At 48.0% G+C, this 12,068-nt stretch overlaps 1 protein-coding gene across 2 annotated transcripts in view; it reads left to right on the top strand.

The window, feature by feature from the left end:
• The first annotated feature begins 10,930 nt into the window (after positions 1-10,930).
• Positions 10,931-12,068, top strand: part of HCK (HCK proto-oncogene, Src family tyrosine kinase) — a 38,339-nt gene continuing 37,201 nt past the window's right edge. The window contains exon 1 of one of the 2 annotated variants that reach the window (XM_079979531.1): positions 10,931-11,201. The gene's annotated coding sequence lies outside the window, so the exon portion shown is untranslated. Of the gene's footprint in view, positions 11,206-12,068 lie in introns of both variants that reach the window. The other variant, XM_079979530.1, reaches the window with a different exon arrangement.

The raw sequence follows: 12,068 nt of genomic DNA, 5'->3' as shown, positions 1-12,068 counted from the left end.
TCTTTCAGTGAGTGGCTTGTGTGCTACCTGTGTTTCTTGGCTCAGCAGTGGCCCTTATAACTCGTGGAAATCATTCCCGTAAGGGGTTTTCCACATCAAGGTCTGTCCCTGGGAAATGTGAAGGGCAGGAGAAAAGCCCTGTGGCTGGATCAGGCCCAAGGGGGTCCACCTCGTCCAGCACGGATGCTGGAGGCAACAATGAGCTCTGATGGCTAAGTACTTTCCCTCTGTCTCCTTCTTCCTCAATTCTCAGTTGACTGAGCAGCAAAATAAAGATTCGTGGGTTGCATCAAAGTGTAAACATGGAGCAATTTGCATTTCAGAAAAGGAAGTTCCCCCTCTTGCAATTTCCGAGAAGAAGCCCAGGCCTCCTGCCAGCTGGGTGGGGCTTCTCGTTTGGTACCTGCTGGCCCCACAGATGCCCCTGACCAGGCTGGAGGGTGAGTCACCAGAAGGACTCGGTTGTTGTGACATCATTCCAGAATCTGCACCAACTTCCTCTCACCATTTCGGGCAAAGCTTTGCATTTTTGCAACGTGGGAAAAACCACGCTTTGCAGGGAAACTCCGCAGAAATGCTTAACAAAATATTAGTAAAAGTCCCAGGTCTTGAACTCTAATTCCATTGGATCACCACCCCACTGTCCACTCCCCTGACAAAAGTCTTAAATCCCCCTTTTAAATCTATATTGTTAAAAAATGCCTGAATCGCTCAGGCAGTAGAGCTATTAATCTAAAAGTCGTGGGTTCAAGCCCCACGTCAGGTGAAAGGATCCTACGTTGCAGAGCAATCACTCTGTGATTCTATGAAATCATAGGTTAAACTGGTCTGGCTAAGCCTAGCCTGGCAGATCTCCTTTGTGAGTCGATCCCTGGCTTTTTGGGTGTTTTGGGGTAGCTAAGAGACCATTCATCCACACTGATTCCCAGACGAAGGCATCTGTAAACCCCAGTGTCTGTGGAAAAGAATTGCAGACCATCAGTTTTGAGTCAGAAATTGAGGACCAGGACATAGCTGAGTTCTTGAGCTCTGCAAGCAGAGTTGGAGGTGCTGGCTGGTCCTGTCAAGCAGGGATGGGAAGTTTGCTTGCCTCCATCAGATGTTGCTGGACTCCAGCTCCCATAAACCCCAGCTTGCATGGCCAATAGGAAAGATGGAAGTTGTAGTCCTGCAACCCCTCCCCTAGAAGACCTGATGTCAGACCAGTAGACTTCAGGTGTCTGTTGAGTTCTTCGGCCACGTTCCTCCAACTACGCTCAACCTGTTAGAATTCCTGCTCTGTGATTGCAGTCATGGGACTGTTGTCTTTCACATGACGGTGTATGTTTTGACTCCACAGAGTGGGAAGTGACAGAGACAGGATGTTTGTGTTCCTGTGTTCCACGAAGTGGGACTATTGTCCTTTGTTCTTTTTCTCTTTGCTGTCTGATGCTAGAGAGAGAAGGAGCCATGTTGCAGTGCTCCGTGTGTGTGTGTGTGTGTGTGTGTGTGTGTGTGTGTGTAAATAAAGTAGATTAGCCAAAATGCTGAGTTGCTGGGGTCTGTTATGCAAAACTGCGAAGACTCTGCAAATCCTTAAGTGTACCGATGTCTGTTGGCATCGGTCGCTGTGATGTTTGGGCAAAAGAAAGCTTTTGAAGCGCCTGAACGATCGACCAGGAGGGAGAGAACATGCCAGTCGGGCATCTGTCTCTGCCAGGGTCCTACTCAAGAGTAGGATGAGCTCCTGACACAACCTGTGTGTTTGCAATTTTTTTTTTTAATAAATATTTTTATTCATTTTCCAATATAAAATCATACAGTCAAAACATCTTATTTATCACTGATTTCTCCCTTTTGACTTCCCCCAGCTTGTCTGATAATCCTCCATTTTATTTACTTGTTCCACATTTCTTAAATATTGCACTATATTATTATATTACTTTTTATCTTACTTGTCTTATCACAAAACTTCTTTAAAACTTACAAACATTATCTGATTATCACTTAAATTTTGCATATATTCTGTAAATTTACTCCAGTCTTCTGTGAATCTCTGGTCATGTCGATTCCGGATCCTTCCTGTGTGCTTTCAAATTAAAGTCAATATTGCAAGCAAAACACCAGCAAGCCTCCAGTGACCTCCTCCCAAAGGAAATAAAATCTGGGTAAACGCTGCACTCCTGTAGCATTTCACAGGAGAAGTGGGCCGTGCAAAACGGCACGTTGGGTCGGTGGTGCAGGTGGGTGTAGCGTTCAGTGAAGAGAGAAAAATCCACCACCTCATTTTCTGCAGAAGAGCAAAGGCTTTCTGTTTAAACCTTGCATTCAGAGGCTTTGCTAGTTCCTTCTTTTAAACAGGAGAAGGTGTGGATACGTGGGGGGGGGGTGTATTTATAGAAGTAGTCCATGAAAATAATAACCAGATTTCAGCAAGAAGGGCTTGACAGGGTTTCTCTCGCAGTGGGGAAGTGGACGTGGTTTGCATGGCACCAACTTCAGCTGAGTTCTTGCAGGGAACTGATAATAATAACAACAACAATAATAATAATAATAATAATAATAATAATAATAATAATAATAATAATTTATTTATACTCCGCCCATCTGGTTCCCCAGCCACTCTGGGCGGCTTCCAACAAAATATTAAAATACAATAGTCTATCAAACATTAAAAGCTTCCCAAAACAGGGCTGCCTTCAGATGTCTTCTAAAAGTCTGGTAGATGTCTTCTAAAAGTCTGTTTTTCTCTGTGACATCTGGTGGGAGGGTGTTCCACAGGGCAGGTGCCACTACCAAGAAGGCCCTCTGCCTGGTTCCCTGTAACTTGGCTTCTCGCAGCGTGGGAACCATCAGAAGGCCTTCAGTGTCCAGACAGAACGATGGGGGTGCAGACGCTCCTTCAGGTATACTGGACCGATGGCCTCCTCTTGTTGGATCGCAGGCAGGAAGGTGTCAGGCACAAGGGATGGGGAAGAAATCTGGCTCACCTCAGATTTAAAGACAAACTAACCTCGTTGACACTTTCTGAAACAATATGCAAACCAGTGCAAACCCTTCAAAATACACACTTCTCTGGGTTTTGCAGCACAGCTCTCCAACGAAGTTGAGTTGAGTTAACCTCTGTCTGCCTTCGGAGACAATCGAGTGCACCTTCTGGCATGAAGTCAAACCGCTGTGTTAGTGCGCCAAAGCAACATCCCCAGGGCATGAACACAACACCAAGCCAAACCCCATGTGAAAGATTGTCTTCCATGAACACCGTCTTAACAGTGACTGTGGAGGCCAATTCTGGATCCACACGTCCTTCCACAGTGGGGACATTGGTTTCCAGGCGGGAGTTGATCATGGTGAGGGATTGCCAAGAGTGCCTTCCTCTTAGCACATTTCTCCCTTGAGTCCTGAGTTCGAGGGTCTTCAAAGCCCATGACACCTTTGGTAAAGGCTGTTCTCCAATTGGAGCACTCACAGGCCAGTGTTTCCCAATCGTCGGTGTTTATACGACAATTTTTAATATTTGCCCTGAAAGAGTCTTTGAACCTCTTTTGTTGACCACCAGCATTACGCTTTCCATTTTTAAGTTTGGAATAGAGTAATTGCTTTGGAAAGGTGATAATCAGGCATCCACACAACATGACCAGTCCAACGAACTTGACGTTGAAGAATCATTGCTTCAACACTGGTGATCTTTGCTTCTTCCAGTACACTGACATTAGTTCACCTGTCTTCCCAAGTGATATGTAAACATTTTTGAAGACACCGGTGATGGAAACTTTTGGGAATTGGAGCTGACATTTAAAAGTGGTCCATGTTTCACAAAGGTTACTACCACTTAAGAGCTATGCCTTGCCGATAAGCGTCCGTATAGTTAAAGCTATGGTTTTCCCACAGTAGTGATGTATGGAAGTGAGAGCTGGACCATAAAGAAGGCTGATCGCCAAAGAATTGATGCTTTTGAATTATGGTGCTGGAGGAGACTCTTGAGAGTCCCATGGACCGCAAGAAGATCAAACCTCTCCATTCTGAAGGAAATCAGTCCTGAGTGCTCACTGGAAGGGAAGGACAGATCCTGAAGCCGAGGCTCCAAGACTTTGGCCACTTCATGAGAAGAGAAGACTCCCTGGAAAAGACTCTGATGTTGGGAAAGATGGAGGGCACAAGGAGAAGGGGACGACAGAGGACGAGATGGTGGGACAGTGTTCTCAAAGCTACTAGCATGAGTTTGACCAAACTGCGGGAGGCAGTGGAAGACAGGAGTGCCTGGCGTGCTCTGGTCCAGGGGGTCACGAAGAGTTGGACACGACTAAACGACTAAACAACAACAACAAGAGCTATGCAATGTTTGCAGGTTGAAGAGAATTGGACAATATTCCAAAACTGCTAATAAAAATATGGCCCTGAGTTTGCCCCACGGCATAATTGAGATGAGATTGAGTAGAGTTGATTTAATATTTGCATTCCTCTTTCGCAAGTGGCTGACAAGAACCCTAGAATTGTAGAGTTGGAAGAACACTGCGATCACTGTAATATCAAACACAATATCATATAAAGCAGACAACAACAACAACACCTTCATCAACACAATCAGTACAATTCAATAAGGTCAAAGTAACTGATAGTATTGCCAGGATACCTCCCCCAGAACAACAAAGAAGTGGACTAGCTGTTGGTTATCAGACGCATTCACTGTACATGAATTATAGACACTTACAAAGAATTATGGGGATGCGGGTGGTGCTGTGGTTTAAACCACAGAGCCTAGGACTTGCCGATCAGAAGGTCGGCAGTTCGAATCCCCGCGACGGGGTGAACTCCCGTTGCTCGGTCCCTGCTGCTGCCAACCCAGCAGTTTGAAAGCACATCAAAGTGCAAGTAGATAAACAGGTACCGCTCTGGTGGGAAGGTAAACGGCGTTTTTGTTTACTGCTCTGTTTCGCCAGAAGCAGCTTTGTCCTGCTGGCCACATGACCCGGAAGCTGTACGCTGCCTCCCTCGGCCAATAACGCAAGATGAGCACCACAAACCCAGAGTCGGCCACGACTGGACCTAATGGTCAGGGGTCCCTTTACCTTTTTAAGGAAAAGAGGGACATTCCATGATCAAATCAGAAAATGGGAAGACTTATGTAAATCTGGGGCTGACCCTGGAAAATAGGGACACTTGGAGGCAGGGCTGTCTTACCCATAGGTGCCAGGGGTGTGGGGCACCCGGGCGTCAGGCTCTCAGGGGCGCCAAGCCGAGAGTCCAGGGCCGAGATTTGGAGTCCAGGTATTGGGAAGAGCCGACAGCCGCTGCCAAGCAAAGTAGAGCCCTCAGAGCACCGCAGCTCTTCTGATGCTGGCAAGCGAGGCGCTGGGGCAGCCGGCCAGCTTTGCCCTCCTGCGCACCTGGGATTGGCGGGCTGTCAAAAGGCCTACCCAGCTTAAGACAGCCCGGCTTGGAGGGTCCGTTTAGACTACTTAGTTTGATTAATTCAACAATGTTAACGAACTTGATCCAGGGATGCCAGCTTTTCAGAGACTGATTGTCATTTACACCTCCAGCAGCCCTTGAAACTCTCTTGCCTCTTTGCCCCCCCCCAGGAATTCTTAGCCCCCTATAGCTATGAATATATATGCTTTGGGCCACAGCAGCGAGGCTGAGGGGGGCGAGATCTTGTCATCTGGGCAGCCCAGGAACTCCAGACACCCTGCCCAGTCTTGCACCCGGGGAGATCACGTCGGTGCAGCAAACACCCCCAGAAGTGCACTCCATTATCTCTTGAGACGGACAGATGGCAACATTCGTAGCTACATAAATGTAAGCAAAATTGCATTGAGAGGCCGTGTTGACGGCCAGCCAGCCACGAGCTGCCGTTATGCACTGGTGCGATACTTCAACCACATTCTGAGTTTCAGTCAGTTAAAAAAGAAATGTTTATGTCGCAGGTCGTTTGCAGGGTTCAGTTCAGAGCAAGACAAGATGCTGTGTCTGCAGCTTCCAGCACCTGCCACAAGCCTCACACATTGCTCCTTCTTGGCCTATTGCTCTCCATTCTAGCATGAGTTGTGAAAAGTCCCGTCCATTTGCCTCTATGGCAACAGAGCTCACTCTCTGGCCATGTAAACATCCGTCTGTGCTTAGCTGACCAGCTAAGGCCATTATCTTACCAATAAACCAGTCTGACCGATTCACCGTGCTTCCTCTTGTAGAATCTAGAATCACAATGGCAGGCTCTCAGGTGCGCAAGGGACTCACGGGTTATGACCCGTGACTGACCAGCCCACAACCTTTAACACTATTTTCAATGTGATTGACTTGTGCATTTCCTTTCTGTAAAAGGTGTTGTTGTTGCACAGTTAGATGAGAGATGCTTGTGGGTTTTTTCGTTCGCTTTGTCTTTTCTTTTTGTTTTGTCAACCACATACCCTGGGGCTTATTTTGGTATAATCAGCACATAAGGAACAAATAATGAGCCCTTAAAAATGCATTTTGGTGGGGAGGTGGCCCGCAGGAAAACAAGCAGACCAGGCTTTGCTGTAGCTTCAAAATGCTGCTCCAGAGTAATTCTGCTTCAAAGTGCAGCAGCCCTTAAGAGCAGCCTCCTCCTATTTTCTGCATGTTCCTGTTTTAAACTTTTAACAGAGAAGCAAGCCAGGAAGGCTCCTTTCCTCGGTGACCCCGAGGGCGGGGAGTGGGCGGGTTGGGCTCCAGAGCTGTCATGCTTTTTTGAGCTAGAGAGGGAAGTATGGGGGGGAGGGATGTTTCCTCTTTTCTTCTCCCCAGAGAGTGCAAGGTTACTTATTTATGCAGTAGAAATAGACTGAAAGAGCATCTCCACCCCCATCATTCAGCCCGGATACTGAGGTCCAGCTCCGAGGGCCTTCTGGTGGTTCCCTCACTGAGGGAAGTGAAGCTACAGAGAACCACGGGCAGCCGCCGAGACCACATAACACCGGTCTTGAAAGACCTACATTGGTTCCCAGTACGTTTCTGAGCACAATTCAAAGTGTTGGTGCTGATCTTTAAAGCCCTAAAGGGCCTCGGTCCAGTACAGTGGTACCTAGTGTTAAGTGCTTAATTCGTTCCGGAGGTCCGTTCTTAACCTGAAACTGTTCTTAACCTGAAGCACCACTTTAGCTAATGGGGCCTCCCGCTGCTGCTGTGCAGCCACCACGCGATTTCTGTTCTCATCTTGAAGCAAAGTTCTTAACACAAGGTACTATTTCTGGGTTAGCAGAGTCTGTAACCTGAAGCGTATGTAACCCGAGGTACCACTGTATACCTGAAGGAGCGTCTCCACCCCCATCGTTCTGCCTGGACACTGAGGTCCAGCGCCGAGGGCCTTCTGGCAGTTCCCTCATTGCGAGAAGCAAAGCTACAGGGAACCAGGTAGAGGGCCTTCTCGGTAGTGGCGCCCACCCTGTGGAACGCCCTTCCATCAGATGTCAAAGAGATAAACAATTACCTGACATTCAGAAGACATCTGAAGGCAGCCCTGTTCAGGGAAGTTTTTAAGGTGTGACATTTTAATGTATTTTTAATCTTTGTTGGAAGCTGCCCAGAGTGGCTGGGGAAACCCAGCCAGATGGGCAGAGTACAAATAATAAATTATTATTATTATTATTATTATTATTATTATTATTATTACTATTACTACAAGGCAGAGAGAGCTTTCTCCATAGTCGCACCCTCCCTGTGGAATGCCCTACTGTCAAATGTAAAACAGATAAACAACTCTATTATTTCCAGGAGACATCTGAAAGCAGCCCTGTACAAGGAAGTTTTTAATGTCTGAGGTTTTATTGTGATTTAAATATTTTGTTGTGAGTCACCCAGAGCAGCTGGGGAAATCCAGTCAGGTGGGTGGCATATAAATAATAATAATAACAGAAATCAACATATAGATGGTCATTAAATGAAGGATTATTAAAGAAGCCAGAGATATAGGGGAAAGGGATGAAAGTCCTGAAAGACTACATTGAAATAAATTTAAACAGACTTAAATATGGTACAGGATGCGGGTAAGGCAGTAATAAGAGGCTTCTTTATATACAACAAAACGCTTCCCAAAATAAATCAGGAGAAGACAAGAAGCAAGAGATAATAAAAGAACTTACTATGAATGAAAATAAATGAACTGAAAAACTGGGAAACACGGTTGTAATGCAGACTATTAAAATGCTACAAACAGAGTTATCAATTCTGACTCTACATGAAATTAAAATATCCTAAACGGAAAGAGTCTGAATTTGCAAACAAACCTGGAAGATTGTTGCTGTGGCAATTAAAGAAAGAAAAGAAATCTAATGTGATTAACCCACCAGCCGCTGACACTCTGGAGGGAGAAAAGAAAGTGACATTTTGGTTTTAAGTGACAAACAAAGCAAAAATTGCAACACTGAACTGGTGGCTGGATTGGCCGACCACAGGTGGCCCATCTAGCGCAGAATCCTGCTCCCAGAGTGGCGAACCTGATGCTCCAAAGGGAACGCCATGAGCTGGATGCGGCCTCAAGAGCAGTGGAGGGAGATAGGAGCCAATGGTGGCCTCATCCTATGTGATTTGAGGGTGTTCAGAAGTAATAATAATAATAATAATAATAATTTATTATTTATACCCTGCCCATCTGGCTGGGCTTCCCCAGCCACTCTGGGCAACCTCCAAAAACAAAAAACAAAAATAAAATACTGTAATACATCAAACATTAAAAGCTTCCCTAAAGAGGGCTGCCTTCAGATGTCTTCTAAAAGTCTGGTAGTTGTTGTTCTCTTTGACATCTGGTGGGAGGGCATTCCACAGGGTGGGCGCCACCACTGATAAGGCCATCTGCCTGCTTCCCTGTAACTTGGCTTCTCGCAGCGAGGGAACCGCCAGAAGGCCCTCGGCGCTGGACCTCAGTGTCCGGGCAGAACGATAGGGGTGGAGACGCTCCTTCAGGTATACAGGACCGAGGCCGTTTAGGGCTTTAAAGGTCAGCACCAACACTTTGAATTATGCTCAGAAACGTACTGGGAGCCAATGTAGGTCTTTCAAGACTGGTGTTATGTGGTCTCGGTGGCCGCTCCCAGTCACCAGTCTAGCTGCCGCATTCTGGATTAGTTGTAGTTTCTGGGTCACCTTCAAAGGTAGCCCCACGTGGAGCGCATTGCAGTAGTCCAAGTGGGAGATACCCAGAGCATGCACCATTCTGGCGAGACAGTCTGTGGGCAGGAAGGGTCTCATCCTGCGTACCAGATGGAGCTGGGAGACAGCTGCCCTGGACACAGAATTGACCTGCGCCTCCATGGACAGCTGTGAGTCCAAAATGACTCCCAGGCTGCACACCTGGTCCTTCAGGGGCACAGTTACCCCATTCAGGACCAGAAAGGGAAAAGTGCATTTTGGATAGCAGCTCCACCATACATTTCTGAGAGATGAACAGCAGCACATTCCACACAAGCATCTTATTTTCTCCGAAGGAAGTCCTGTTGGTTTATTTTCTCCGAAGGAAGTCCTGTTGGTTTCTTCAGGAGTTAATGTTCCAGTAAGTCTGGTTAAGGCTGCACCCTTATTTGAATGTGTAGTTTGTGATTTGGATACGAGCAGTGCAAATAACCGCAGGGGTCCAGTTGTGGAGTAGGGCAAACAGAGAAATAAGCTGCTTGCCCGGGAGGGAAAGCACCGTTCCCTCCTCCCCTTCCGCCCCCCCCCCCCCCGCACCTGCTGCAACCCTTTAACCTCTTGAGAACCTCTATGCAGGGTTCACATTTCCATATTGCAAGGTAAAAACATAATAAGAGCTTACTGGGTCAGATGCCCCCATGGGAAGCGCATGAGCAGGACCCGAACACAAGACCCCTCCTGTGGTTTCCAGCAACAGGGATTCAGAAGCCATCATGAGTGATAGCCATCAATACCCCTTTCCTCCCACAAATATGTTGAATCCTTTATCATTCTTAAAGGTATATCTCTAATCCCTCTTTAAAGCCATCTAAGTTGGTGGCCCTGTTTCCTGTGGATGGGAGTTCCACAGATTTAATTCTGCCTTGCATGAAGAAGTCCTTCCTTTTCTCTGTCCGGATTCGTCCAACCTTCAGCTTCATTGGATGCCATAGAATTCTAGAACTGTAGAGTTGGGAGAAGGTCCATATAGTTAAAGCTATGGTAGTGAGGTATGGAAGTGAGAGCTGGACCATAAAGAAGGCTGATCACCGAAGAATAGATGCTTTTGAATTATGGTTTTGGAGGAGACTCTTGAGAGTCCCATGGACTGCAAGAAGATCCAACCTCTCCATTCTGAAGGAAATCAGCCCTGAGTGCTCACTGGAAGGACAGATCCTGAAGCTGAGGCTCCAAGACTTTGGCCGCCTCATGAGAAGAGAAGACTCCCTGGAAAAGACCCTGATGTTGGGAAAGATGGAGAGCACAAGGAGAAGGGGACGACAGAGGACGAGATGGTTGGACAGTGTTCTCGAAGCCACCAGCATGAGTTTGACCAAACTGTGGGAGGCAGTGGAAGACAGGAGTGCCTGGCGTGCTCTGGTCCAGGGGGTCACGAAGAGGTGGACACGACTAAACGACTAAACAACAACAAAACAACAACAACAACAAGAGTTGGGAGGGAACCCGAGGGTCATCTAGTCCAACCCCCTACAACGCAGGAATCTTTCGGCCATCACGACCCTGAGATTGAGAGTCTCATGCTTCACCGACTGAGCTAAAGAGTTCTAGTGTTAGGAGGAGAGAGGAAAGAAAACGCTTCTATCCAATTTAGCCATGAATTTGCCTAGTCTCCATCCGAAGTGGTGACCGCCCTTTGCCTCTTGCGAGAGTGAAAGGTAACTACAGTATTTGCTGAGAGAGAGCCCTCTTTTTAAAAAGTGGAAGGGCTGGTGGGGACGGAGAGGCTGGGGGGCGAGGCCTTCGGGAAAGAGGCGCGGCCGCCGTGGGGCTGGGCGGTTCTTAAGCGCGCGGCTTCCCCATCGCGGGCGCGTCGGCTTCTGCTTCTGCTTGCGGACCGTGAAACCGTCGGGGAGGCGCAACAACTGCTGTTTTCCTGCTTTGCTGCAGCAACCGCGCGGGGCAGAGACCTTTCCCCTCCCCTGGCCGGGCATTTTTGTGGGGTGCGTCCCGCCCGAGGATTGCGTACAGGCGAGAGCCATTCTGGAGATGCTCCTGACCTCCGAAGAGGCACCAGCGAGCGCGCAGGAGCTGCCGGGCTGCTGAGAACGCGCCGTCGAGGGAACGTCGGAAGGCGGCAGGCAGGTGAATCCGGGGAGAGACGGCGGGGACAGGGGGCAGCCGCGACCCTCCGCTCCCTCGGGAATGGCAGGATGGAGATGGGTCGTACGAGGGAAGCGTAAGGAATGCTTACCCCGGAGTCTTGTCTGTGTGTTTGTAGGAAATGCTTAACCCGGAGTTTTGTCTGTGTCTTTAATGCCCTGGAGCCTGTGAAATGATAAGGCAGCGGAGAGCCTGCTCTAGAGCATGTGCAGAATTTGTTTTCCTCTTTCCCCGAGTCATCACTCACCTGCGCTTTCGGCTCATCTGGGTAGTCGTGAGTCAAGGCTCTGCGAAGGCTCTGGGTACTTTGATCAGACGTCTCCCTTTTCAAGGGGGTTTGTAGGGGACATGCCCCCCCAAAACTCTATTGTTTGCATTGTATAGTTCATAAGTCACCCCACTGGATTCAGTGGCTCTGCAGGAGCTGAACCTTGCAGTCTGAAACATCTGGAGCCTGGAGGGCACCAAGTTGGAGAAGGCTGCTGGAATACGTAGCCAGGTGGTGAAAGAAAGTAGTTTCACAAGGACTCAACTCACCCTTTCAACTAAATGTTTAGCCCTCAACCGTGCTATTCAGTGTGCACCTGAGAACGTGCTGTACACTGCAGTTGAACCGGAGTTAAGTCACGCAAGCTCTGGTGCCCTAAGGCTTTTCAGCACATCATAGTTTGTAGAGGCACAGCGAAGATATTCTAAGGGTGGGAACAATGGAGGAAATCTAGCATCTTGATTCTGTTTTAATCTGTATCGCAGCTCTGTGGGAGGGGTGTCCAGCTCTGTCCTTCTGGTTGTTTATACACACCTCCCCCTCAGTGGCGTAGCGTGGGTTGTCAGCACCCGGGGCA

The sequence above is a fragment of the Podarcis cretensis genome (assembly GCF_951804945.1).
Source record: "Podarcis cretensis genome assembly, chromosome: 6".
Taxonomy (NCBI): domain Eukaryota; kingdom Metazoa; phylum Chordata; class Lepidosauria; order Squamata; family Lacertidae; genus Podarcis; species Podarcis cretensis.
This window is presented reverse-complemented; position numbering and strand designations above follow the sequence as displayed.